The sequence below is a fragment of the Takifugu rubripes genome, chromosome 10 (genome assembly GCF_901000725.2).
Source record: "Takifugu rubripes chromosome 10, fTakRub1.2, whole genome shotgun sequence".
NCBI classification, from domain to species: Eukaryota; Metazoa; Chordata; class Actinopteri; order Tetraodontiformes; family Tetraodontidae; genus Takifugu; species Takifugu rubripes.
Window position 1 is genome coordinate 600163 of NC_042294.1, and position 13312 is coordinate 613474.

The window sequence follows — 13312 nt, forward strand, 5'->3', positions numbered from 1 at the left end:
CATGCCAACGCAACCCAGCCTTACAAAAGATCTGCTTTTGCCTCCTTGACCCAATCTACTTTTAATGGAGTCTATTGTTCACCCAAGGTGATTGAAACTGATAACTGCACACTGGCTCTCTTTTCATTCTAGCTCTACTACTGCAGGGATTTATTCTGGATAATATGGTTATAAACACAGTGAAAATAATACCAGATGGATTGAAATTTTGAGGGTTTATTCCGTTGAAATCAATTTAATAAAAGTCCCTCTATTCGAATCATTTTCTTTGTGGCACTTCATAGAAACAGCCTGACCTGTGATTAACCCAGGCAACAATAATGTATGGATGCTGGGAGTGGCACCACAAGAGAACAAGCTGCTCATTTTTTACACATCATGTGTTTGTTAGTAATACAAGGTTACATAACATGGTTGCTTTATGATCAAAGCCCTTTGGCTTTGAAAAACGATGAAAGGTCAAATTCCTTCCAGAATCCAGGACATCACCAAGATTTAATAAGCTCTTCCTTGGCCTATTATTAACATTTCCTGGAAATTTCATTAAAATCCTTTTAAAACATCTTATTTTTACAGACAGACATCGGCAGTCACATAAGCTCCTTGGCAGAGGTAATAAAAGCGTTTCATGATTTTCATGATTTGTCATGATTTACTTAAACTACTTGTTCTGACTGCAACAACACCTCCAATTTGTAACAATAATGATAATAATGTCATTCTTTTACTTGAATAGTTTTCTGCTATTGTGAAATTGATTGATCAATAAACAAAACAAAAAAATAGCTCAAGTATGCAACATCCAATAATAGTCAAGATGTCTGTTGTTTATCCCAACAAATAGAATACATTTATAAATATTTGTTTTCTACAAATTGAGAGATAATGTCCACTTACACTTATCTGTCCAGAAAGATTTTAATGTGTTTTATTTATTTTACTAAAGTTATGCTCTGCTTCATTAGGAACTGCCACCCATCTCTTGCTCTTACAAGAGGTATATAATTGGTTTTAAATACAATTCAAGAGGCTTTCCGTGATTCTATTCTATTCTATTCTATTCTATTCTATTCTATTCTATTCTATTCTATTCTATTCGCAGTACTAATACAACCATTTGGAGTCTATGTGAAGAAATGCGTCTATGTGACTTTACAAAGAAATGTACAAATTTCATAATTTTTTGTAACTTCACTCTTAGAACATGTGTGAGGATATGCGTGAATGATCTGATAGTTGATGCAGAAAATATATTTAATTGGTAATCAATTATAGGACTTGAGCATTGAATAAGCCAACATTGCAATGTGGTTGCAAGCTGAAACTCAAACACTGAAATGGAAACATGGGACGCTGCTTGGTCCTGTAAAAGAGCTGGTGCTTTGAACACAAAACTGTGCTTGGAATATCTTGAAGTTTTACCTGAGGCATTATAATGAGAAAATAGTAAACAGGGGAGTGATGTGCAAGGTGAAAAGCCTTTTATGAGCTTAAAAAAGCAGCCATTAGTCATTCGGAGGGTATCATGAATGGCCCTGTTGGTTCACTGTGCCGAGCCCCTGATGTCCTCACACATGCTCCAGAGGGCCGTTGTCACCTTGTCATAACATATGCCTCCACATGTGTTTCCTGTGACCACTTGTGAACGACTCTCTCCTTTTCACTTTCTCTGTAATTGAAGCTTTTCAGTATGACGTTTAGATTAATTTAAACTTTTTTGAAATTCTGCCGGTACATTTCTCTCTACTCGCTTTTGGGATCAGAAGGTTTATTTTCACTGCTGAAAGTAACAGATCTGTGTTTGTTTTTCTTAGCAACAATGTGTAAAAATATATTTACTCTCAGGCATCTAACTCACAGAAGAAACAGCTTGATAAATACCTTATCTGATTGTACAACATTTATGTTAGAAGAATGTAGGTACAGATCATTAAACAGTCCTTTATGTTGTACATTAACATTGAAGTCATATAAGGTCTGTAGTGGGGGAATGATGAGTTCCCAAAAGTCAGTAGGCCATTCCTCAGAAGTGGTTTGGATGGAATTTGCATATTTAGTGCCAAAAGAATGAGGTCTCAAGTGGATTAGTAGACTTTCAAATGTATTTTTGGGATTGGATGCAGTTCTATCACTGCTAAAAGGCTCATAAAAGAGCCTGTGTGATGACACCCTGAGCATCTACAACAACACTGGTCCATATACTGGATCAAACTCAACTGCTGCATTCCTTGCAAACTTCCAAACCAAATTCAAATTAGCTCCACTTCTTCATCTTAAAACTCACCCATGTTCTCAGCTTTCAGGTTGCCCCATTTTTTATCCTCACAAAATGCCCCGTAGATGCCCCCACTATGTTTGGCTGTAATCTTCAATTGTTCATGTGTTTGTTTATGAGAGATCGTGAGTACGAAGGGCCAAAGAGAATCCAGGTATTTTTCTTCTGTGTTTGAACTACCAGAAGAGTGTGCAAGGGTGCCGAGGAAATCGCTTTTTTTACTTACAGCATTTGCAAAATGGGACCACAACCATGTGTTTCTGGGTAGAGAAGGAAATGGAAAGGGACTGGGTGTAAATTTATGTGCGGAGCCGTCCAGTGTGAAAAGATTAAAGTAAAATGGTTTGTGGATTGTGGATCAGTGAAGCACATCCCACCATATGAAACATAAATGAACAGAGCAGACGAAGAAGAAAAGGAAGACAGTTTTCCTCCCAACTGTTTTCTCTCTCATTCTTTTCAAGAACCTGTTGGTCTCACGTGAGGCCACGTATTTCACCTCACTGAGTTCATGTCTGGGGTCAAAGTCTGCACGTGTCGCATCACTGTGAAGTGTATGTTTTTTCAACCTAAAGCTGCTTGGACTACATGGTTTGCCATGTGATGGTCAGTAGTTATATGGCATTGGAGCAGCAAGACAAATATTGTAGAAAAAGGCCCAAGAAAAATCATATTAGCAATCATTATTTCTCTATTAATCGACGTTGGCTTGTTGAAAGCAAACGTGGTGCTGCGGTGAGAGTTTAATGTAACCCGGGACAATTCTGCATACATGTGCTGTTCAGAAACATGGAATAAGCAAGTAGGAGAAAAACAAATGCACCCTCGTCATGCAGCTGTTTCCACTCCTCTGAATCTAGTTGTGCCCAGGCAGCCTGTTTTAAAACTGTCTCCCATGACAAATATACTGGAAAAACAATATGGCAGAAATGTTAGCGCTAAAAGGGCCAGATTTGATTTCCAACACACAGGATCCAGCAAACTTTGTGAGTGTTGCACAACAAATCATAATAATCACTTGAGATGAAAGATGTTTAGATCTCTTATTACAGATTAATTTTATCCTCGAGTCTCCTCGACTATGCATGTAAGTGTGTGTGTACGTATGTGTGGTTTGAGCACTAAGGTGCTTTTTGACACACTCTAGGTATCCCCTTGAGGCCTGGGTGTTTGTATCTCCTATGGAGGGGAATCACTCTTCCTCAGGCTGTGACAAGAATGGAATCTGTGCCTTGCTGCATCCTGAAAACACGCCATTCCACTGCTTCACCAGTTGGCAGTGAGCTGCCCACTTTCATTTCTGCCTCGATACATTTCTCACTTTCTTTCCATTTTTTCCCTCCTTCATTTACAGACTCAACGACAGCTTGCTAGGGCTGAGTACGATCCAGCTCGGCTGCAATTGACTTTTCAAGCCTTGTGAGCTTTTTTGCAGTCCTCATGTCCCAGAGCCAGAAAGCTGGGACAAATAAATCTTTCTGATTTACACATTTAAGCTTGGCAGTGGCCATTTCACAGTCACCATCTGGGCCTTGGAGGGAAACTGTGACACGAGTTTGAGGAAATATGAGGACTACCGATATGAATTGCTGCATTGGTTACATAGAGTGTGGTATAATGGATCTGTCCCAGTGGCTGTCAGACACTCTGAAATGTCCCTGGTATTAAAATCTCATCAGATGGGTATTTTTCCTACCAGGTATATTAATAGTTCTCAAATGTGACCCATACACAAACTATAAGGGTACCAAGGGCCTGCCTATGTTTAAAGGGATTATGAAATCCCAGGGTATCTTGTCTCCCTCTTTTGAAATGGTGTGCTGTCACCAGGACACATGGATATGCTTAACACAAGCTGTTGTTTTGGATTATTTTCTTTGGATTATGTCTAAGTGTGTTACCCTTTTTAAAAAAAAAATTAAAAAATTAAAAAACAACTTTGGAGACCACCAGCTCTGCTTGTCGCACTGTAAATGTAAACCAGCCGTCATTGCAATAAGCTACATAGTTGGGGGTTAAACGGTTTGATTTAAGTCCAAGTTTACTGATATTTTCCATGATTTGGGAATGAATGGATACACATTCTTCTCTTGGGCTATAATTATTTTCTGCCGCAAAACAGATGCCATATTCATGTAGGGTGGGATAGTGGTATGTTCCCTGATGACCCTGTCTGAAACTCACATCTCTGTGTGGAAGCTGCGGGTGCACGTTATCTCATGACAGTGCATGTTTTGAGACATCACTGGGGCATTGATTGCTTCTGCGTGAATCACACCGTTAGTTTTCCAATCGCCACGTAGAACCCAGCTGCCGGAATTACTGGTCCCCCAGCAGGACTCCGCCCTACTACATGCTGAGAAAAGGTGTTCAGAGGATACTAGAGGAGACTAGAGCAGACTCGGCAGCTTTGGTTGATGGTGATAAAAGTTTAATAGTTTATTTTGGAACTGGTCTGACTGTCGGACAAGCATGCGCCTCTCTCCTCTGACCTTTAACAGCTAAGGCGAGCCAATCTCTCAACCTTTAGTGCTGCCCGAGCAGCGTCCCTCCATGCACTGTTCCCATGGCCCAGTTTTACAACCAGGCTTTATAGTTTACAGCCAAGTTAATGTAGAGACTTGATGTTAATGAGTGCTCCCAAACTCTGTAACCGTGCTGCGGTTAACACTGGCAGGTATTAGTCCAGCTTCTGTTTCTGTAAGCACTGTAGCCACATTACACAAGGCACAATTTAATAAGATGCAGTAAACTGCTGCTGAGTGTCAGCTAAGTGTGTGAGTTGGTTGTGTATTTTATAGCACTGTTACACAATAATAAATACAAGGGTTGGCTAGGACCAGCGTACAGTGTCTCAGGCCTGCAGAAATGTTAATAAGGGGCTCAGTTCAGATGTTTTCAGCCTCAGGAGTGACTCAGACTGTCTGGGTTTGAGGTAAGCTCCCTTTCTCTTCTGCTCTCTTCCAGACACCAATCGGGCCAAGAGGAACCAGGAGAGTGACAGAGTAGAGTATCATTTAATCTCCAAGCACCTCTTTGTAACAGCAATCCACAACAGTGCACATTTTGAGCAACATGTTTTAATTCTTCTTTTTTTTATGTTGTGATTTTCTGTTGTCTATTCAGTTGGCTGTGACATTTGTAGCTATATAAGTGAAACTGATTACATGACATTTGCTTCTGTTTCTATAGAACATTAAATTACAATATTACCACCTCTGTTGTAATGAGGATGGACTTTACAAAGGAATTACTGCTCTGTGTAATTTTGACCATTTGCACAAATGGGAAATTAACAAATGACTTAGGGTGGAAACTTGAGTCCAAACACATTTCCATACTTTAATATCAGAGTCCTAAGTCTCTCTGATCTAGACAAAGAGGGCAGGACAGCAGTGAATGCTGTTGTATATTGCACAAGCACAGCACATGCTACCACCACTGGAAAAAATCTCCATCTGTGTGCCTGCTAGTAAGTGTGACCTGGTGTTGAGAGGGCTGAGCCCTGCATTGGTAAAAGATCTCCAGGTGGTCTTCCCCCCCGTTCCTGCTTCCTCTTTTTCCTAGGAACTCTCTTTGTGTGTAGCCACAACATTGTGTGCCTTGACATTTGCGGCAGCCAAATTGAAATGAAAGTTGTAATCGTAAAAAAAAAGATTGATGCCTTTTTTCTGAACTGGGAGGGAGGGGACACCACTCGAAAACATTTATGCACGCGAACAAACAGAACTTACGACATAGTGGGAAGCCTGTGGTGATCTGCTCACATGGATAGAAGCATACTGAGAGGCAAAGTGAAGGGGGAGCTGTATATTTCGGTCATGTTGTGGTGCAGGTCAAGGCTTGCAATGTTTTCCAGGGAGATGGAGTGGTGAGTGCAAGAACTGTGATGTGGGGTAGATGCAAGGGACAATCCACACTAAAATTCTAAGGCAGCAGTGTGGCCAGGGAGTGAGAAACGTGTTATGCCTTGTTTCATACAGTATAAACCATCAGAATTAAAAAGGCATCAACAAGTGTTTCATTTGAACAAGCCAAAAGAGGTTCACTTTAATGTTAAAATTGTAATATTGGATGCAATATTTTGCACTCTTTTCTGTAATCTTCTGTGTGTGACCTGCTGTACTCTCTCTTCTGGTGACAGTTAAGTTATTAAATAAAGGCATAATCTTCAAAAGAAATCATGTATATTCTCAGTGCTGCATTTAAGAATATTTTCAGAAACACTTGGTAAATCTTTGTCCTCTGAAACTGTCTTCTTACATGGAATTGTTCACAGTGACGTCGTCAGTCTGTCCCACATTCGTCATGAGTGGCCTGAATGCACCACATACTGCTACTGGATCTCCTTGTTGTTACTCCATAGTCTTTTTCCATCTTGTTTTTGGTTAAAAATACATATGGTGTGAAAGAGGGGAGATCATGTGGTGGAAAGGGTTTATTTGCTTTTGCGCATGCTGTTGCCTACGGGACGAAAAATCCTCCTGGATTAAAGGAGGAAAAAAATTCTGGCATTCTGTGGCTGTCTGGTCATTCTGGAACAAACAGGTGTTGGTAATTGAAAGGGTAGCACAGAAGATTATATAAAAGCTCCTTCTGCCAAAATGTCTGTGCCTAAAGATCTTCTATCTCCAGAGTTGTCAGCAGTTGAAACAGTAATCCTGCTGTCTTGTTGGATTTGTTGGGCTTTACTATATTATTATTATTATTTCTGAGACCAACTTGTGGAGTGTGCTGGCATAAGCACACAGATTAGACGAAGGTTTGATTTTACTCCTAGGAGAGTTTAGAAATATTTGGGGGGCTAATTTTCACATAAAAATCACACGAAGGTACAGTTTGGTCTTCCCCTGCTTTTCAGGTTCATCGAGTATGGAGAACGCAAAGGGAACTACTATGGAACACGTGTAGACTCCATTCACTCAATCCTATTCAAAAATAAAGTTTGCCTAATAGCTGTCCAGCCTCCAGTGAACAAAACATATTCTGTTCTTGTCTCCATCTGTTCTTACCAATCTCAGTAGCAGATCTCTCTCTTTGCTCCAGTGTTCCTGAGACCTTGACTGCTTGCTGCATTACCACACTGGGCTCTAAATGGGACATTTTCCAGGAGCGATTACTGCTAATTTCCTTTATTCCAAGACTTCCTTTTTGGCTTGACTGTCTTGGGTGGTTGTGATCTGCACCTGCACAAATAACTGTCGCTGAGCCCCGACAAGCTCGTGCACAATGCTCATTAATCCAGAACCACAACCGAAGTGTCCAGGCATAGCCCCAGCAGCTCATCTTTGTTTGTTTCTTCTCAGTGAATAATGACAAACAGGCCAATGCACCATTCTACAGATTATCCTGGCATGTTGGCTGACCACCTCGCCTGAGCTACAGCAATCCCAAGAGCCTTCAGCATGTGAAACAGAGTCTGCGGAAGCTCATGTGGGTGTATGTACATTTAGGTATGTACACTTCTTTTTCTGGCACATGTTTTTTTCTTAATCTTTATTTATATAACGTCTTTTACAATAAAAAATGTTTCTAGGCGCTTTACAGAATCCCAGGGCTTAACCCCAAACAAGCAACAGTGGCAAGGAAAAACTCCCCTTTAACAGGAAGAAACCTTGTGCAGGACCAGGTTGGGGGACCCTCCTGCTGATGGCTGGCTGGGTAGAGAGAGAGGAGAAGGGGGGTAGACAGGTAGAGGAGAGGAGAGGAGAGAATAGGCATAGATCATAGAAAATACATACAGAAATGCATTATATTTAGTAAAGTAAGCTGCCGGTAGAGTCAAGTTGAGTGGGTCAGCGGGGTCGGAGGTCAGTATGCAGCTCTGAAGGTGGCGATACCTGTAGATGAATACAGACGGGGGGGGGGGGGGGCTAAGAAAAACTACACAAGAAATAACATCACTAGTCTACTTGATGAGGAGGAGAGGAGAGGAGAGGAGAGAATAGGCATAGATCATAGAAAATACATACAGAAATGCATTATATTTAGTAAAGTAATCTGCCGGTAGAGTCAATTTGAGTGAGTCAGCGGGGTCGGAGGTAAGTATGCAGCTCTGAAGGTGGCGATAACTGTAGATGAATACAGAAGGAGGGGAGAAGCAGAAAAACTACACAAGAAATAACATCACTAGTCTACTTGATGACGGGGAGAGGGGAGGAGAAGAGAGGAGACCATGACCCAGTGGGGTGACAGATGCCTGTCAGGTGGAGTTGTGTAAGCCAGCAGTCATCCCTTGTACCTTGACTGATCCCATTCTCCAATTTGAGACATGGATAAGATCAGTGCAAACTTGCAGCAGTAACATGCCTTCGTCATTCTTTTTTTTTTAATAAATAAGTTTTGGGTTGTGTTGAACCAACTGCCTATTAGCACAGTCAGAAGCACAAATGAGAGCGCCATAACCAAGGGAGAGGCTGATGCCACCACTAATCGGTCGTGACCTCTTGTCTACCTCTGTGGAAGCAGAGCAGTGGTGTCATGTCATGCAGTTGCCTCCAGGAATAAGAAAGACAGAGGCGAGGCACATGTGGGCATCAGCAGAACCAGTTCTAGCCTCTAAAAGAACCACATGCATGATTCAACCAGATGCCTGTTTTTGTTTTACCCACCCAGAACCAAAATCAGTGGTTTCCAGCAGCATCCCCTAGTATGCTGCAACCCTTTGTGGTGACATGCGAGCAGAGGTTCAATTGTTCAGCTTGAAGCACTTAAAGGCTGAATGTTATTCCTGTAATTTATTTTCTTAGTTTTGATACTGCAGTTGCGGAAAGGATTTGATTCTGATTCGTAAAACAAATTAAATAGATTTGACATTAGCAAATAATAATAGGCTGAGACAATAAAAACAAATACCTACTTTCGCACTGCAATATTCTAATTTTAAATTTGGAGAAATGCCCTTAATGCAATTGATAATGGACTCTTAATTCCATCATATATGTTCTGCAGTGGTATCACCTCACTATTTATTCTGGTGATGAGATTTTAAATTGTTTGTTCTGTTTCCTCTGCTCAGATGATAAAGCTGAAAGGCTGAATTTAAAGTCCCCCGCGACTGAGAGGTTGAGGGAGTAACACCCAAGCTGAGTTGAGGGAGACCAGGCAGAACGGCAAATTTGATTTAATTTCAACTTGAAAACGTGGTTAGATATAAGATGTTGACATCTGTGTGTTTGATGATATCAGTCACTCAGACTGAGACCTCAGATCACGGAGGAGCACGTTACTGTGATGCAATGCTGCCGTGCTGCTTTTACACCTAACACAAATAACAGACACACTCTTGGGAATCTGTGCGTATATTGTGCATGCACGATGAAGTCATGCTACACACACCTTTATCCAAGCCCATCGGGGAGCCAGATGAAATCAATTTCTGTTCAGTGCTGCTTCTGGAAGGGGGTCGCCTAGATGATGACTTTTGCAGCCCCACTGGAGCCCAACAGGCAGCGTTTAAGCCAGTGTTAAGGTCAGAGGCACCAGAAGGCCGGCCAGTTGAGACCCAAGGTCAGAAACACTGGGCAAGAGAGAGCGGCTCCAAACTGGAAGACCACACCATTTTCACTGTTGTATAATAAACAGTTAATACCCAAAGAATTTACCAAGTAAATTATATTTGGACTTTGTTCATCAATTGTATCGTTCAAAAATTTAGCTGAATTTACTAAATACCTAAACTTTATATTAATGGTGCTCTATGTGATCTTGCATGACGCCACTTCAGTTGACAGTTGAAGAGAATACAAAACAAAAGAGAGCAAACCGTCCTCTCCCCCAAATGTAACCATCATAACCGCACATCAGAATTGAAAGTGGATCTGTGCTATGCTAATTTTTTTTCAGGGTAAGATGCCACTGATTTGAGTGAAACATGAAGTGAGTCAAACAATGTAGGCAAGGCTCCCTACGCATATATGCCTACACCTCGGTATGAGCGGAACGATAACTGATAAAGTCATACCGGCTCGGACGTCGCCCGGGTCAACAAGGTCCGTGTCAGGGAACCAGGGCCACCTGATGTCAAATTGAAATGAAATGAAATCAAATTGGAACAAGGCATTCATGGAGCAGGGCAGAGAACGTGGTACTGATGGAGTGTTACTATGGGAGTAACCCCAGCAAGAGAGGGTACATGCAGAGGATGTGGGAGAAATGGGTACTTCGAAACCCACATCCTCACTGACGAGGAACCAGCTCTTAGCTTAGTGTTAGAATATCTGCAATAAGAAGCTGCTACGACAGCTAGAGATTGACAAGACACGGCGGTGTGCCTCACCCACGGTACAAATATGCTACGGCAAGGGACAAGCAACAGTGGCAAGGAGAAACTCTCCTTTAACAGGAAGAAACCTTGAGCAGGACCAGGCTCATGTAGGGGGACCCTCCTGCTGATGGCTGGCTGGGCAGAGAGAGAGGAGAGGGGGAAGGACAGGCCGAGGATAGAATGGAGAGGGAGAGGAGAGGAGAGGAGAGGAGAGGAGAGGAGAGGAGAGGAGAGGAGAGGAGAGGAGAGGAGAGGAGAGGAGAGGAGAGGAGAGGGAGGAGAGGGAAAGGAGAGGGAGAGGAGAGGAGAGGAGAGGAGAGGAGAGGAGAGGAGAGGAGAGGAGAGGAGAGGAGAGGAGAGGAGAGGAGAGGAGAGGAGAGGACGGGCACAGAGCACAGAAACACATACAAAAATACACTATTTATACAGCTCCGAAGGCGGCGATACCTGTAAATGAATACAGAAGGGGGAGGGAGAGAAGCAGAAAAACTACACAAGAATCAGCATAACTAGTCTGCTTGATGAGGGGGAGGAAAGGAGAGGAGAGGAGAGGAAACCATGACCCAGTGGGGTGACAGAGGCCTGTCAGGTGATCATGTTTCCGGACCCCGGCAGCCTTGGCCTATAGCAGCATAGCTCAGATGTTAACCTAATGATTAGACGACCCCCTAAGTATGATAATTTCTCTGTCTATAATAGTAACTGGAACTACAGAATTAGTAACAATAAGCTTTTTCAAAGAGGTAGGTTTTAAGTTGGCTCCAACAGATATCAGGGACCACATCAGAGATCTCTGTCCAGAAGAGCGCAGTCCTAGGAACTGTGCAGAACCCTCAGACTCCCAGGCCTCTGGTAGAGGACCTGAGTCTGAGGGAAGGAGGCACCGCCCAGGAGGGCGAGGAAGAGATTTTATATATATTCCAAAATGATATTGGCTTGACCCCCTATATCCAAGGTTTGGTACAAGTGCACCAACAATGTTTATCTGTCAGAAACAGTTTTTCAGACAGTCTGCCCAAAATCAATTCTCCAGTAATCCACAAGTGAAAACCTGAGTGATTGATTGACCTGTTTCATGTTCACCTACACACTGACGGGCCATCAGCCACCTCAGAGCTTGTCGCTGTATATTCTTTCTTCTGCACCAGCTGCATTTTGGAGACATGGATCTGTTTTAAGGATAAAGGCTGAGGAACAGTCGTGTCATTGTTTCCACAGACATGAGGCCGATTGTTTGGGCTGGAAGTGATTTAGAGTTGCTGTAAAGAAAAAAATGTGAAAAATGAGTTGAAGCAAAAACAACCTGTATGCAGTTTACACTGAAATGTTTTTGTGGAGAAAATTGCATGTTCTCAGACACAATGAGAGCTTTTGAAGATGATTTAACCTCCTGCCCCATGATTGACCAGCTGAGAGAACACACATCCAACCAACCGGTACACATTCTCTGTAATGCCCACAGAAGAGATCTATGCAACTGTATAGCTGAGATATAAACAGCAAGCATGTGTCTATTTTGCACTAGTGATAATCCACAATAACCAAAACTGTATTTCCTTTAGTGCAGCTTAGGTTATGTCAATTGTAGTTGGATTTTATAATTCCCTGAAAAACAAAGGGAACTTTGTTTTCTACCACTTCCACATGAAAGGAAATAAAAGGTTACATTCAGCTTTCCTTTATTGCTGTTGCTAGCAACCATGTCAGAGTGCGTTCATGTTAACCACATGGTTTTCTATTTCAATACTATCTTAACTACAGCTTGACAGAAGGATTGTGGTAAAATAACAGATTAACAAGGTTAGAAAAAAACTTCCCTGTGTCTGTAGCCTTGTACTATGCAATGGAAACTGTCTTTGACACACATCAGACAGCATGGTTTCATTTAAAACTGTATAACGTGTAATTACTTATTTTCTGTGCAGACCGTTGGATCCTGTCAACCTCATTGTCTTCCTGTCAGACTCCCTGCCTCAGAATGATAAAAACATCACACCTCCCTCGCAAAAGATAACATATCATGAGAGCACGTGGGATGGCTTGGGAGTGCAGGATGCATAATGTGATGCTGAGTCAGCATTTATCTGGCCTTAACAGTTTGAATGCTCAAATAAATTCTTTGAAACTTTGAAAGTGCTTATGTTTGGATGTATTACTTTAATTTGTGTTTGATGATTTTTATTTAAAATCAATATCTGTACAGAAATTGTTGACAGATCCCGATAAATAATACCAGGCTAAATCAGACAGACAGACAGGACTAGGAAGGCAAATGTGTCTAAATAACAAAGAAACTAATGAGTACTCTGTTTACTCAAGCTGCACCTTTTTGAAACAAGCTGGCATGTAACGATGTGGTTAAAAATAAACTACAATGAATTTGTTGTCCGTCTTAACCAGGATAGAGGATTCATTCTGCGGTTGTGTCGGTTGTGCAAGCTGTCATTTCCCCATCATATATATAAAACTAGGGAAGCAGTAATGCATGCTCAAAGTGTTTATCTTGTAGAATTTATGGTTGCGTTTCATCCTCTGCTTATTTTGAGGATGTTTTTTGTTTTCTTTTGTGAAATGAATAACCACGTCAATTCAGTACTAGAAATGATGAAAATTCCTTGAGGTCGGGTTGCTGCATGGGAAGGTTTTAGTGAGCGGTCAGTTTCCAGCTCAGGTATGCGCCATGTCTCCTGGAGATTATAGCAGGCTCCATCCTCACCACATCATGTGTTTAAGGCCATGTATTTTGTGTTTGCAGTATTTATCTCCCCCAT

General features: G+C 41.8%; 1 long non-coding RNA gene across 1 annotated transcript; it reads left to right on the forward strand.

The window, feature by feature from the left end:
* The first annotated feature begins 541 nt into the window (after window positions 1-541).
* On the forward strand, window positions 542-12639 carry LOC115251208 (uncharacterized). Its single transcript, XR_003889769.1, has 3 exons — window positions 542-612; window positions 7619-7728; window positions 12467-12639. It is a non-coding gene; the product is annotated as an uncharacterized lncRNA (long non-coding RNA).
* The last annotated feature ends 673 nt before the right edge of the window (window positions 12640-13312 follow it).